This window comes from Nanorana parkeri, unplaced genomic scaffold (genome assembly GCF_000935625.1).
Source record: "Nanorana parkeri isolate BGI_ZX_2015 unplaced genomic scaffold, ASM93562v1 scaffold321, whole genome shotgun sequence".
Classification (NCBI taxonomy): domain Eukaryota; kingdom Metazoa; phylum Chordata; class Amphibia; order Anura; family Dicroglossidae; genus Nanorana; species Nanorana parkeri.
The window spans coordinates 200,069-215,001 of record NW_017306589.1 but is presented as its reverse complement, the minus strand read 5'-3'; the positions used below and the strand labels follow the sequence as shown (position 1 = coordinate 215,001).

At 46.4% G+C, this 14,933-nt stretch overlaps 1 protein-coding gene and 1 long non-coding RNA gene across 2 annotated transcripts in view; both read left to right on the top strand.

The window, feature by feature from the left end:
* The window catches only part of LOC108788375, a 17,917-nt gene extending 6,122 nt beyond the window's left edge, over window positions 1-11,795 (top strand). The window contains exons 2-3 of the long non-coding RNA XR_001941330.1: window positions 6,579-6,588; window positions 11,723-11,795. This is a non-coding gene — a long non-coding RNA (uncharacterized LOC108788375). The remainder of the gene's footprint in view (window positions 1-6,578; window positions 6,589-11,722) is intronic.
* Window positions 1-14,933, top strand: part of LOC108788373 (class I histocompatibility antigen, F10 alpha chain-like) — a 168,970-nt gene that overhangs the window by 146,165 nt on the left and 7,872 nt on the right. The gene's annotated exons all lie outside the window — the stretch shown is intronic.

Below are 14,933 nucleotides of genomic sequence, written 5' to 3'. Positions count from 1 at the left end.
GGGGGGTTAATAAAGGGGGAGTATATTATTTTATGTGTGGGGGGGGAATTTTATTATTATATTTGTGCAGGGCGGGTGGAGGTGTAATGTTGTTGAGAAGTGTGTATTATTGTGCTTTAAGCTGCTCATACACCTTACAACCATCGCACGACTTTCGTTGTGCGATGGTTGTAAGGTCATTAAAATCTCGTACGATCTGCCCATCTTGGACAGGCAGATCATACTTGCGATCATCGCAAGTCTGCCCCGCTGAGGGGCGCGCTTCCGATGATTGCAGTGCTGAGCAGGCAGTGTGCGTCTTCGACCACGCCACCTACCCGCCAAAAATCGTACGATTATCAGCAGGTTTTCCAGCATGCTTGGAAGGCGAAAGTCGTACGACCTTACAGTAGAAGCGGTCGCACACTGCCCATACACCTGCCGATTATCGTACGATAATTGGCAGGTGCATGGACACATTTAGTGTATGTGTATATTAGGCCCCCATTCACACCTACAGTATATTTCAGGTCTGATTAGAGATTCCTGTGTCAGGAACTTGCGTTTTCCTGCAGTAGGAATTAGGGAATCTGCTGTTTACAAGCGGCAACTATCATAAGATAAGAATTATCATAAGCTAATTTAAGAGGGTGTGTTTAGGGGCGGAGTTAAGGCCGGGGCAGGGTAAGGGTTAGGTGGGGCAACTGGTGGCGAGTAACTCTTAGGCCCCATTCACATTTACCGCGCGATATCGCTCTCCAATGCTTCTCAATGGGGCAAAGGGTCCTGCTGTCGCGGGTCGTGTGTCGCTACAGCAGGAACATTTTTGGAGCGGATTTTGCCGCGATTTAATGCTTTCAAATGCAAGCATTTGCGAATCGCGCAGTGTGAATGGGGCCTTAAGGACTGACTAGTAGTTCAGGACCTGAAATTTTTTGCCCTGATATATGTTTTATCTACACACTGCATACATCATATATGTTATATCTACACACTGTATACATCATATATGTTCTATCTACACACTGCATGCATCATATATGTTCTATCTACACACTACATGCATCATATATGTTCTATCTACACACTACATGCATCTTATATGTTCTATCTACACACTACATGCATAATATATGTTTATAGCTACACACTGCATACATCATATATGTTCTATCTTCACACTGCATACATCTTATATGTTCTATCTACACAATGCATACATAATATATGTTCTATCTACACACTGCATACATCATATATGTTATATCTTCACACTGCATACATCATATATGTTATATCTACACACAGCATACATCATATATGTTATATCTACACACTGCATACATCATATATGTTATATCTTCACACTGCATACATCATTTTTTTTGGCTCAAAAAAAACACACTAGCATATATGCTATATCTACACACTGCATACATCATATATGTTATATCTACACACCATAATACATCATATATGTTATATCTACACACTGCATCAGGGCAGCCTTCAGAAATTTCGGGGCCCCTTACACGGCTTTAGGCGGGGCCCCCCCCGCCCGGTCTTTAATGTCCCCCTACAGTCACATACTATTACATACTATTATTATACATTTATACCGTGTTTCCCCGAAAATAAGACACTGTCTTATATTTTTTTTGGCTCAAAAAAAACACACTAGGTCTTATTTTCGGGGTAGGTCATATTTTTTTTCTTTTTTTATTGTACAACAATCCACACTTATTCATGTACAAAAGTCTACATGTATTCATGTACAAACATATGGTTATCAGGGCAATCAGGGGTGCCGTACCTTTCCAAGAGCAATGTGCTAACCAATCGCTGGCCAGAATGAGTGAAGTGCACATTCACTATCGATTCCCCACAGGCGGAGTGCATTTGGTATCACTCCGCCTGTGGCAAGAGCCGGCGCTATGGGGGAAACATCGGCTTATGAGGCTCTGCTCCCTCCGCTGCCGCCTTGCTTCCTCTAGCGCTTGCTTCTTTGGCACCGCTGATTCTCTCCTGCCTCTCCCGTGGCTCTTTAATTTCCCCCTTATGTCACCACCGGCCGTGGGAATGGTCACAACTAGGTCTTATTTTCGGGGAAACAGGGTATAGCTCTCGGACTCTCGGCTTAGTGATGTGCTGGACTCCGGTATACACCAAGATGCCAGTGCCCACATGTTCAGGTTCCGCCATCTTGGTGTATACCAAGATATTCTCCAAAATGGCGGCTTGCGCAGAACACGCTGGCGGGCCGATATGGCCGCCGCTTGATCTGCAATTTCTTTGTGCGGTTTCGGATTCAGAGACTCATTGCCTCTGGATCCAAAACAACATTAAAAGTAGTTTCCTTTGACGAAACAAATAAAAATTAGGGGTGCGGAAATTAACGATTAATCTGTCGAATAATCGTTAATTTCTTTGATCGATCAAAATTATTTTGATCGATCAAAGTTCTTTTGATCCGTACTCACCTCTCCGCCGTCTTCCGGGTCTTCCGTCGGAGATCCGGTGACGTCAAGGACATCGACGTCACCGGACTCCCCCCCCACCATCTACTTTAACCAGGGCTCTGTGGGGTCTCACCAGGCTGGTGAGTGAATGTGCAGCGCTAAGGGTCACCGGTGGGCAGAGGTGGCTCTAGAGTTTGCGAGATCTGTATGTGCGTTATAATTAATTGAAATTAGTCGATTAATCGATTAAAAAAAATTTCTATTAATCGAACAGGAAAATTTTAATCATTACCAGCCCTAATAAAAATGTTTCTCATTTTCATTTGTTTCGTCTGAATCTAATTTTTTTTGCCCTGCATGTCTATTACAAACCACAGCAAACCATATCATCTGACTAGTATACAGCAGATACGCACAAAACATAACACAACATCAAATTCAACAGGTTGTAAAATCTGAAAAAAAATATAAGAAAAGTAAACAGTCGCCCCAACAACCAATCAGATATTTAAATGTATCCGATCTGCCCCTATACAGGATACATTTTATACCAGTGCCAATAAACTTTAAAAACCAAAATGTTTTCACCAGGGGCAGATGCGAGCACCATTTTTTCAGTGGGGGGCCCGGGACCACAGGGGCAGTAGGTCCGCTAGTAGGTCCGCTCCCCCTGTATACACACCCCCTCCCCCGCTACCTCTGGGCACTTGTCTGTGCCGCTGTCAGACTAGGATAGTGATGGCGAATGTTTTTGAACCCGAGCCACCACTTGCTGTCCGGAGCAATTTCTTACATTTGCACACAAATGATAAAATCTGAATGTTTGGATAAAAAAAAGCTTTGGATCCTGAATCAGTGTAAGCCAATGCCACGGTGGAGGATGGCGACCTTGGCACCCTGGACTCTCAGCCAAAGGGGCTGAGAGGGTCCAGAAAGTAAAGCATGTTATAATGAAGAACCTGGCTTTTCAGGTTCTTCCAGTTTTTCCTAAATGTAGCTGGGATCTGGAGCTCTGGAGATCTCTTGGGGTCCCCACACACCTTACGATTATCGTACGATAATCGTGGGAAATCCCGCGATCGTACGATGATCGTAAGGTGTGTGGAAGCCGTGCAACCTCTACTACTGTAAGGTCGCACGACTTTAAACTTACGGACATGTTCGAAAACCCGCCGAGCATCGTACGATGTTCGGCGGGTTTGTGGCATGTCCGTACGATAACAGCCGCACGGGCCGATGTGCGCAAGCGCACACTGCCCGTTCGGCATTGCGGTCATTGGAAGCCCCCCCCTCAGGGGGCGTGGCTTGCGATCATCGCAAGTACGATCTGCCTATGCAACATAGGCAGATCGTACGTTTTTTTAAGTACCTTACAACCATCGCAAGACAGAAGTCTTGCGATGGTTGTAAGGTGTGTGCCCAGCCTTAGAGCTCTGGGTGGGATGAGAACTCCAGTCCTGGGGCCAGGTGTTGCCAATTACAAGCTTGGGCTGATCAGGTGGCTGAGAGCAGCCAGCCCAGTGCTCAGGGGAGTGTTGGAGTTGTGTGTGTGCAGGGAGCACACGGACACAGGCAGACTCGGGTGCGTGCTGGACGCACACGGAACAGCCAGGGGTGGCTGGGAGAGGTCAGGAAGGTCAGTGAACCCAGGGACTTGTCGGACGCACTGCTGGGAGAGCAGAGCGAGTGCCCACGAGGGGAGAGGTCAGGAAGGTTGGTGACCCTAGGACCTGTGGTACAGACTGCTAAGAGAGTAGAGCGAGGGCTCACGAGGGGTGAGCAGCGTGAGTGTCTTGCAGCTGGGGAAGCTACCGAGCCATATACAAGACTGTCATTTATGTTGCGGCTAGAAACAGTATTGTGCACAGGGAAGGTCTACCCTGTGGATGAAATTATATATTTGTGTTTGCCCTAAATAAACTGCATTTTACTTGCACCTCCGGTCTACAGTGGAGTGTCCTTGTTACAACCCCCAAACAATGATATGTTTTCGGAAATCCGGTGCCCTGTAGAATAGAAACATGCTAGTTGCAATTTTTATGTCACACGGTATTTGCGCAAATGTTTATCAAACAAGTATTTTTAGGATAACATACACTAAACAGAAACAGAATATAATGGCTAATTTTTTGGTAAAATATAAAAGTTGGGGTCACGCCGGGCAAATGGATACCAAACATGTCATGCCTTAAAATTGCGTGCATCCGTGAAACCGCAAAAAACTACAATAACCAAAATTTCGCATAGGCGACGTTTTAAATGCTTTTATGGCTCATCAGTTTAGCGCTATCAGTGATTGAAGGGCCTAGAATTATTGCTCTCACTGCGACATTTGTGACGATATATATAACGTGTGGCACAATTTTTGTCTTTGCAAGTAGACGCATACAACACGTGTTTGCGTTGTGGGGGGCGGGGGACCTTAACTGCTTGCCGTCCGCCCGTTGTGAAAAAATGGACAGATGGCAAACTCACATAGGCGGGTTGCTGTAATTAGATGGCTTTTTTTTCTGCTCGCGCGCACCCCCCAGTGCGTTCTGAGGACATCCTCCCGTCCGTTCTGAGGAGCCGTTACCGGCTGTTTGACATGCAACCGATCGGCGGTTCCATAGCCGCCAGTCGCGTGTATGTTGTGGCTGCGTGCCCCCCTCCTAGAGTGCCGCCACCCCCCTCCTGCATCCTCACCTTCAATCCGGGGATCCGCTACACCATCTGCGGCCTGGGACCGGCTGGGGAGGATGTCAGGAGGAAGATGTGAGGGAGATCAGCATTTTCCTCGCTGATCTCCCTCAATACTGTGAATACAGAAGTGATGTGTATTACATCACTTCCGCATTCACCTGTCATTCACCTGTCAGTCATCTGGCTGCTATAACCAGAGAAAATAAGCTGATGAAGCAGATATCTGCTTCATCAGCTTCTTTTGGGGTCCCCAGGTGATATTAGGGGTCTTAAAGACCCATAATGTCTCCATAAAGAGGACTTGTCAGTGTGCCTTTGCTATTATATAGGGGGATTGTTATCCCCCTATGCGATAGCAATAACATTAACCCCCACATTGACATTAACCCCTACGTATATGCACATCTAAACGTAAATACGCGTCAGATGCACCAGCGCGCGAAAACAACAATTGCACTACCCATGTTACATATTGCCGCGAGCGTTGGAGTGAGCGCAATAATTCTAGGGCCATCAATCACTGATGATACTAAACTGATGAACGGTAAAAGCTTGTAAAGCATCGCCTATGGCCAATTTTGGGTATTGTAGTTTTTTGAGGTTTTGCACGCACGTGCAAATTTAAGGCTTGACATGTTTGGTGTCTTTTTACCTGATGTGACCCCGACTTTTATATTTTACCAAAAAATTTGGTAATAATAAATGTTTTATAATTTAATATAGGGGAAACAGTTATTTTTTTATTTTTTTTTATTTTCGGTAATTTTTCCTTACTATAGTAAATATTAAATAACACCAAAAGAAAGCTCTATCTGTCCCCAAAAAATGGTATAAAATTAATTTCAGTACAGCGTTGTATGACGGAATAAATGTCAGTCAAAGTACCGCAGCGCTGAATATTAGAACATTAAGTGGAAAAATTAAATAAAGGAAAATTAAAAAAGTTTAAAAAAATATATATAAAGATACGAAAAAGTAAAAAATAAAAATGAAACCCTGCTCCCCCCGCCATCTTCATGCAAATAAACGCATGCGTAGGACATTTTGCATGTGCTTTGAGATTGCAGCCACCATTATGCATTTTGAATTCTGCTCGCAAATTGCAAGCACTCATTGGTCAACGCGGTCAGATAGCTGTGCTGACCAGTGAGAAGCGCTATTTAGCACGGTCAAATATGTTTTGATTAGGGGTGCACCGATACTAGTATCAGTGCCGATACCGAGTATTTGGGCGAGTACTCGTACTCACCCAATTGCTCCGATACCTTCCCCGATATTGGAACTTACGGCCATATGAAAATTTCCTCTGACTGGCAGTGCCGTAGGGGATCATGGAGCCAGCTTCCCGCGCAATCAGGAAGCCGCGCGGCAAGTAATGACCCACCTCCTGGTTTTCTGATTGGCCAGGAAGCCGGATCCTTGCTGATTGGCTGGAAAGCCAGCTTCCTGGCCAATCAGCATCGAGCCAGTTTCCCGGTCAGTCAGGTCATTACTAGCCACCCGGCTTCCTGATTGACCGGGAAGCAGGTTTCCCAGCCAATCACAATCAAGCAGGCCAAACAACATGGAGCCGGCTTCCGTGGCAATCGGAAACCTGGGCGGGATGTCATTACCCGCCTCCTGGCTTCCTGATTAACAGGGAAGCCAGCTCCATGCCAGCGCAAGCACCGTTATTAATATTCAGTGTCGGCGAGATCCGAAAGCAAAAAATCGGAACTCGTACTCGATGCCGAAAAACCGTAATTGCTGCATCCCTTGTTTTGATTAAAACAATTTTTTTGTATTGGGACAAGTAGATTTGGCCCCCAAGTAGTTTTTTTTTTTAAATTTTCACACCCCTGAATATACACTATACCTACACCCTATATACACCAGGGCTCAAAATTTCACATTCCTGAGCTACTAGCCAGGCCTTAAGAGTCACTAGCCACCAGTTGCCCCACCTAATACTTATCCTGCCCCGGCCTAAACTCCGCCCCTAAACACACCCTCTTAAATAATCTTATGATAATTCTTATCTTATGACAGTTGCCGCACACTGCCCGCTCAGCACTGCAATCATCGGAAATCCTTGCCTCAGCGGGGAGGGCTTGCGATGATCGCAAATACGATCTGCCTGTCCATGATGGGCAGATCTTTGCAGGGAGGAGGCTATAGTGTGTATATAGCTACATGCTATATACACACTACACTATATAAACTATACCTACACACTATATACACACTACACTATACCTACACACTACACTATATACACTATACCTACACACTGTACCTACACACTATATACACTATACCTACACACTACACTATACCTACACGCTATGTACACACTACACTATTTACACTATACCTACACACTATATACACTATACCTGCACACTATATATACACTACACTATATACATTATACCAAGGCTCAAAATGTCAGGTCCTGAGCTACTAGCCAGGCCTAAAAGTTACTCGCCACCAGTTGCCCCACCTAACCCCTACCCTGCCCCGGACTTAACTCCACCAGGTCAGGGGTGTGACGCAGAGTACACATATCAGTAACAACGCACAGTACAGAGGTCAGTGGTGTAATGCCGAATACAGAGGCCAGCAGTGTGACGCACAGTATAGAGATCAGTAACAACGCACAGTGCAGAGGTCTAGTGGTTTAAGGCAGAAATAACAGGGACTTGCAGTGCACATGGCTGACCTGATTCAGGTGCCCTCTTCTTCTCCTGGTGGTGTCCTCCATGTCCATAGGGAAGAACAGGCTGTTGTGTGCAATCAAACACAGCACCTGTCCCTCTGGGAATGGCCCGATATGCCCTTGCACGCTACACAGATGTGTATGGCCCGAATTAACGCTGTGTGAATGAGGCCTAAAGCACACACGTATGTGACTGTGGGAAAGGAGAAAGCCTAATAAAAAGGAGTGCACTTACTGAGCCAGGACTCACTGATACTGTTCATCAGGTAGATGCGTGTGTTTGTCTACATGTCAGCAAAACTACTTTACTGATCACGCTGTCAGCTGTCAAATACTAGTACATACGGTAGCATTTGGGAGCTCCCATAATACTTTTCATATGACACCTCGGCTCACAGACACAAATGGCATTCGGGAGCCCCCACATTCTATGTGGTATACTATATGACAGCTGACAATGTCAAATGGGCGGAGCGAGCCGCGTGACGTCACGGTTCGCTCCGCCCATCTGTTTACTTTCGGGCAGGAGATGTCATTTTGTGGCGAGTTTTCGTCGGGTTCAGACGGTCGTCGTATGGGACTTTTTTTATTTCAGCGGGCGTTGTGCATCGTGATTGACGCTGGATTACATCGATGGAGCCATTATTTATTTATTTTAATTAAAGGAATAGTCAAAAAAAAATTCAATTTAAGGATTTTTTCTAAAAGTGTGGTTTGTTCATTTACTTTGAATTTGAACCCTTTAGTGAATGAGTAGGGGCACAAGTACTTACTCATTCACAAGGGGGGGGCGGCATCTGGGTGCCCCCTTGCCGATGCAAATAAGCCCCCTTGCCCGCAGACTCCCACAACCACCAGGTCAGGGTTGTGGGGAAGAGGCCCTTGTCCCCATCGGCATGGGGACACCCTCCTAAAGCCGAGGGCACGTGGCCTGGTAAGGTGAAGGGGGGTGCTCGATTGTTGTCGTCACCTCCCCCCCCCCCCCCTTTCCTGGCCTGTGCTCGGATCAAGGGTCTGGTAGGAAATTTTTTTTTGGGGGGTGGGGTTCCCCCTTAAAATTCCTAACAGACCTAAAAGGCCTGGTATGGATTTTAGGGGGAACCCCACACACTTTTTATTTTTACTTTGGGGTTCCCTCCTAACAGTCCAACCAGACCTAAAGGGTCTGGTATCAATTGGGGGGGAACCTCACGCTTTTTTTTTTCTCTTCTGCAGACTGTGATGTCACTTTGCTGCAATGAAAATTCATCCACAAACGAAAATTTGTACAGACTACCGCTAACTAATTTCGTCCAAATCCCGAAACGAATTGACTTTCGGACCTGAATCCCGACAAACGAAATAACGCAAAATCCGAATCGAAAGGAAACTAAACTACTTTTTTGCCGGTGCACATGTCTAACAGGCATGTCTGCTCCTGTGTACCTCTAACAGTCATATACAAGGGTCATTGGTTCTCACTGGTAATGAGGAGGGAATTAATTGCAGCAAAAAAATTAGGACAGGACCACTGCTCCAATGTACCCTAAAGCCTTCACATTTAAAAAAGCTTTGTGCCTTGGTCTCAGCTGCCATTGAGATGTGCAGGATCCCTTGTGTGTTCCTGTGCCTTTAAGGGAGGTTGGGCTTCCTCCTGACAAACCTGCACCCAATTTGATATCTTCTGCCCCATGTGCTCCAGGATGGAGACTCTCATAGTTTAGAGTTAGGACCGCACTATAAGAGGTGCCTTGGCGCGGCTGTGCGGCTTTCACATTTTCTGCAGAAGACGTTTATCCAAGCCTCTGTTATTGACCTCAGTGGTGAGACAAGTTTTTTTACATGCTGACTTGTGAGTGTGCCATGATGCCTTTCTACTGTTCCTTCCATATCTGACCCCTTTACAAAATATGGTTTTCTTACTACAGGTTCATGTTAAATTTACTCCTTTGTAACGTATACCATATTTTTCGCTCCATAAGACGCACTTTTTTCCCCCCAAAAGGAGGGGGAAAATGTGCCTGCGTCTTATGATGCAGTTTCGGGCGCCGGGGGAGTAGTAGGAGCCACTGCTCGTTTAATACGAGTGATCTAATGAGAGCAGCGGCGGCGGCGATCATATTCAGCAATAGGAGCCACTGCTCGTTTAATACGAGTGATCTAATGAGATCGCTCGTATTAAAACCGAGCAGCGGCGACGATCGAGATCACCATAGAGCAGACGAAGAACGGACTTTCTTCGTCTGCTCTGTGTGATCACTGAGACCGTGGCGCTGTAATCACAGCGCCACCTGTCTCAGCGGTCACTAACTGCAGCTTCTGTCACAGCTTCTGTCATAGAAGCTGTGACAGAAGCTACAGTCTGTCGAGTGCTCCATAAGGCGCGCCGGACCTCCCTGCGTCCTATGGTCTTATGGACCGCAAAATACGGTAATTCTAATATCTGATGTCACATACTGCTCCCTATAACACTCAGATTCCTTTATCTATTACATCCATTTCACTTGTCACATCTGTCTTTATGAGGAAAAGGAATTGGCTGCAGAGACTTTTTAGCAGCTTGTTTTTGTATTCCTTTCACTATCTTATTGGCTAGTATTGTTTTCATTTACACTCATTCTGTCCTATGGAAGTACATTTTTTGTATTCTCTCGTGCAGCAAACACGAGAGAGGCAGCTCCCATAGGTCAGATTGACCACCAGTCTAAGAAACAAGGAACAAAAGAAAGCGCCTCCATAGTGTAAAAGAGTGATTTATTAATAAAAACACGCAGCTCTAAGGCTGTACTTACAACAATTCAGTTGAATAAAAACCAGTAGAGTAGGATGAGAAGTTGGAACCTCTGGCAGGGAGGGTCTGGAGTGATAAAATTCACCAGTGTCCTCTATCCCTGTGTTAGCAAAAGGTTTACGTGTTTCTGGGGCACGCCCCCTTCATCAGAACCTATAACCTATACAGTAATACCTTGGTTTACAAGTAACTTGGTTTCACACCGGTACCTGTAATTGGTTTACTTTTCTTTTATATTTTGTACAGTATTATATTACAGTACAGTATTATAATCATTTTTATATGAATATTTTTGGGTTGTGGAAGGAATCATCTGAATTTCCATTATTTCCTATGGGGAAATTCGCTTTCATATACAAGCACTTTGGATTACAAGCATGCTTCTGGAACGAATTATGCTCTTAAACCAAGGTATCACTGTATATGCCTCCAGACACTGCACCCCCAACAAAGTCTCTCCTCTAACAGCTTGCACAGAGCCTGTGTGCCCCTCTGTGTCAGCGGCAGCCACACAGCTCTGTTACTCACAACACCAGTTCACAACAGGATCACACAGATCTGTCCTCCTCACTGGGATCTCCCGCACTGAGCGCGCTTAGCAGCCACAGCCCAGAGTCCCCCTCCTCTCTGACACACAGCCTCCTGGGAGTTGCAGTCTCAAGGATCCCTCATGCAACATCACAGTCTCTGCTCTGCAAAAAAAACCTTTCAAACAGTTTTAAACTTACCTGTGTCTTCACCTCACGCTCCAGTCCAAACATCTGAAGAGTCTCGGGCATCCGCAAAGGATCTTGGGGCGGGCGCATGCGCAGTTCAGATCTTTGGTTGGGAGACGAGGAGAGACACAAGGTAAGTCTATGGAGCAGCGTGCACCCGCACAGACTCAGTGGGACATCAGGGAAGAGGAGGACAGAGGAGTCAGCGATGGATCGAAGACCCGCACCAGCGCTGGAGGGACATCTGAAAAGGACAGGAAAGAAGTCCATATATATATATTGGGGCTACACCTTCATGTGAAAATCATCAGAACATGTGACCTTCTGTACAAGCAGCAGATTTTTATTTTGCTCTCTCTCTCTCAGTGCGTCCAGAGGTGAAGGTGTGGGGTCGACTTCAATCAGACGGGCTGATAAGACTTCAGTGCCTGGTGTACGGGTTTCACCCCCGAGCTGTGGATGTGAAGTGGGTGAAGAATGGGGTAGATGATGTTCCTTCAGATGAAATGAGTTCAGTTCTCCCCCATCCTGACGGCACCTATCAGATCAGAGTCAGTGCGGAAGTGCCAGCAAGGGAGGAAGACACTTACTCCTGTCATGTGGATCACAGCAGTCTGGGGATGGAGACTCTCAGTGTGATATGGGGTAAGTGAAACAGTGAAGACCAAGAAAATAACTTGTATTAAATAAGATTGTCTGCCTTTATGATATATAAATGGCAATAGCTTAAAGTGTATGCGTGGGGAAAAAGAAACAAAAAAAACCCCAAAGTGAGTACATCTATGCAATACGTGCACATTTTCCCATGTTTTGTCTCTAAAGGTTGCAACTACAGAAAATTACTTGTTGACATGGCAGAAATCCTGTGTGCTCCTGACTTCCTGTAGTGAGCTGACAGCACATTACCTCTTTTGAACTGAAATTCAAAGGACTATTGTTAGCTCTGTAAACCTCAGAACATCTCCCCCTGTGTTTTGACGAGATGAAAAGGGGGGGGGGGGGTATTGTGTTGTCCCATGGCACTTCCTGTCTTAGGGTGACAGCATTGCTCCTCCATAGATATAGTTCAATCAGTGAGCATTGTCACCCTAAGACAGGAAGTGTGTTACTGGTCAGATCACTAGGTGAAAATAAAGGGTGGAAAAAGCCTAAAAATTGAAATGCCATCACATCTAAGGTCAACAAAAGAACACAAAGGGTGCAGCAACAATGGAGCACTAGCTAACTGGACAAGACATGGCAGAGAATCAATGTGTTGACACTTACATGTGGATCCAGGAATCAGGAGACGGACGGCCTGTGTGGTGGATCGGGACACTCGTGATGTATGCCCGAATATGGCTGGTGTGCTGCCTGGAGGAATTCGTCCACAGAAGGGAGGCTGTGAACGAGGAGAGGGGACTCTGTCCGTGGTGCCGCTAAAAGAATGCGGGATCTGGGCAGCGTGGGGCAGACCCAGCGGTGTCGGGTGCAGACTGGGCTGCTGTGGCCCCCTACACAGGCGAAGGTGAAATTTTCTGTCCCCCGCCACAATGCCACCCCAACATCCCCATACATTTTATATGTGCTCTATTAAGCTATAGTGGCTCTCGCTGTGGCGTATGCGGCGATACTTAACATGTATAGCGCAATCAACATTTTCGGATGTAGGCTCACAAGCTGCCTACTTTGCCTAGCAGCGCCTGGACTAGTGACATATTCACCATATTCACCAGAACACAAAATTCTATGTAGCATTATACAGAAGAAGTACAGCGTACTGTAACAGTACAGAGAACCGCAATATATGTTGAGCAGGACCATAAACTAACACTAACCGCACTCCAATTTCACTAACTGTACTCCCTATTCACTAACCACACTGCCTTTTTACTAATACTAACTGCAGACAAAATCAAACACAGCGCCAGCAGATTTTGGTTCAAGAGAGTATTAATCAATGATGTTCAGGAGTGCAGGGCGATAACGGGGCGGCTCTCACCAGGTTCAGACCAGGAGGACAGCAATTCATACAGCCTCATAGCATAGAGAACTACAAGACCCAATAGGACTGCGGCAGGGGCGGAACTACCGGCGGTGCAGCTGGTGCGGGGCCCGGGGCCCAAGGCAGTTGAAGGGCCCACTGAGGTCCGGTCCCCAACGTCTTCTAGTCTGTAGGGAGGGACACCTGCAGGGGGACTGAGCCGGTGTCCTTTGAAAACGGCCGCTGCAGCGGCGATCTCTCTTCTCATTGAGAAGAGAGAGCTGAGAAGAGTGATCGCCGCTCTCGATCAGTGGAGCCGGCACACAGTAGTGACAGGCTGACAACAATTACACATTCTTCTCCTCAGCCACAGAGCGGCCAAGGGCAGAAGAATCTGTACAGCTGTCACTTTCAGGGCCGTAGACAAGGGGGGATAGGGGGTTCACCCCCCCCCCCCAGTGTCCTAGCTGTGGCATACCGAGGGGGGCACGTGCCCCGGGCTTCAAATCATTCAGAGATGGGCATGGAACAATCCCATCTAAAGGGATCCCGGGGATGTCCTGTTTGCTAAAACATCGGTGACAATGTTTTTCAGGGACGTGGATGTTTTATCAAACAGGACATCCCCGGCATCCCTTCAGTCATGCAATTGCTTTGCCTGGCCCTGGATGCTCTGTACATGCCTCAGTGCGGGCTCTGCCTTTCCAGTGACCAGGAGCAGAAGGGCTGCAGGAGACAGAGTGGGCAAACGAGGTATGTGCCTTAAGTCACATTGTTTTAACCCTCTGTAACTGATGGAATTGTTCTGCATTTATGTATAAAGTATTGCTGGAAGTTGTAGCCCTCTATAGCTGGTGCCATTCAGCATTGCAGCAGTGCAGAATGGCATCAGCTACAGAGGACTACAACTCCCAGCAATACTTTATACAGAGGGGGACCCGAAAAAAAATCTTGCACCAGGGCCCTTTGATCCTTAGGTCCGCCACTGGGACTGCCTGCTTGTAGTGTATTAGTAATATAATGCTATTATTGAACATGAAATAGAATAGAGTTGAACTTGAAACTTAAGTTCAACTATGTTCTATTCCATGTTGTATAATAGCAACTACACTAATCACCTAAACTGTCCTCCTGGCTGTAAAGAAAAAAACAAAACACACTGACTTGCGGGAGAGCGGCCGAGGCGAGTCTCTCTCTCCAGCATGAGGTCGCGGCTGCTGCTTGATGGGTCCTCGAGGCCCCAGAGCTGTCCCCACTATTTCAATATTGTGCTCCTCCCGGCCAGCCCCCTTGTCTACATTGACCGCCAATGTAACGAAAGTATTCACAATGACTGCCAATGTAACAAAAATTTTCACAATGAGCGCCAATATAACGAAGATATACACCATACACATGCTCAAACTTACCTTTATTCTTGCAGTCTTCAGGCAGTTTTTTCTTCCTTAGCAGCAGAATGGGAGGGGGTAGGGGCGGCGGCATTGATTTGCATATGAATTGGACGCAATATTTACATATGAATGGGTCGCAACTTATTGATATACAAATCGCCAAGGCCCATTCATATGCTAATATCTAGGCCAAGACAGTGCAGGAACAGCACCAGCAAGCTCTGGAGAGAGCACACAGCAGAGAGAGCTGGCTGAGGAGGTGTTTTTCCGCCCGC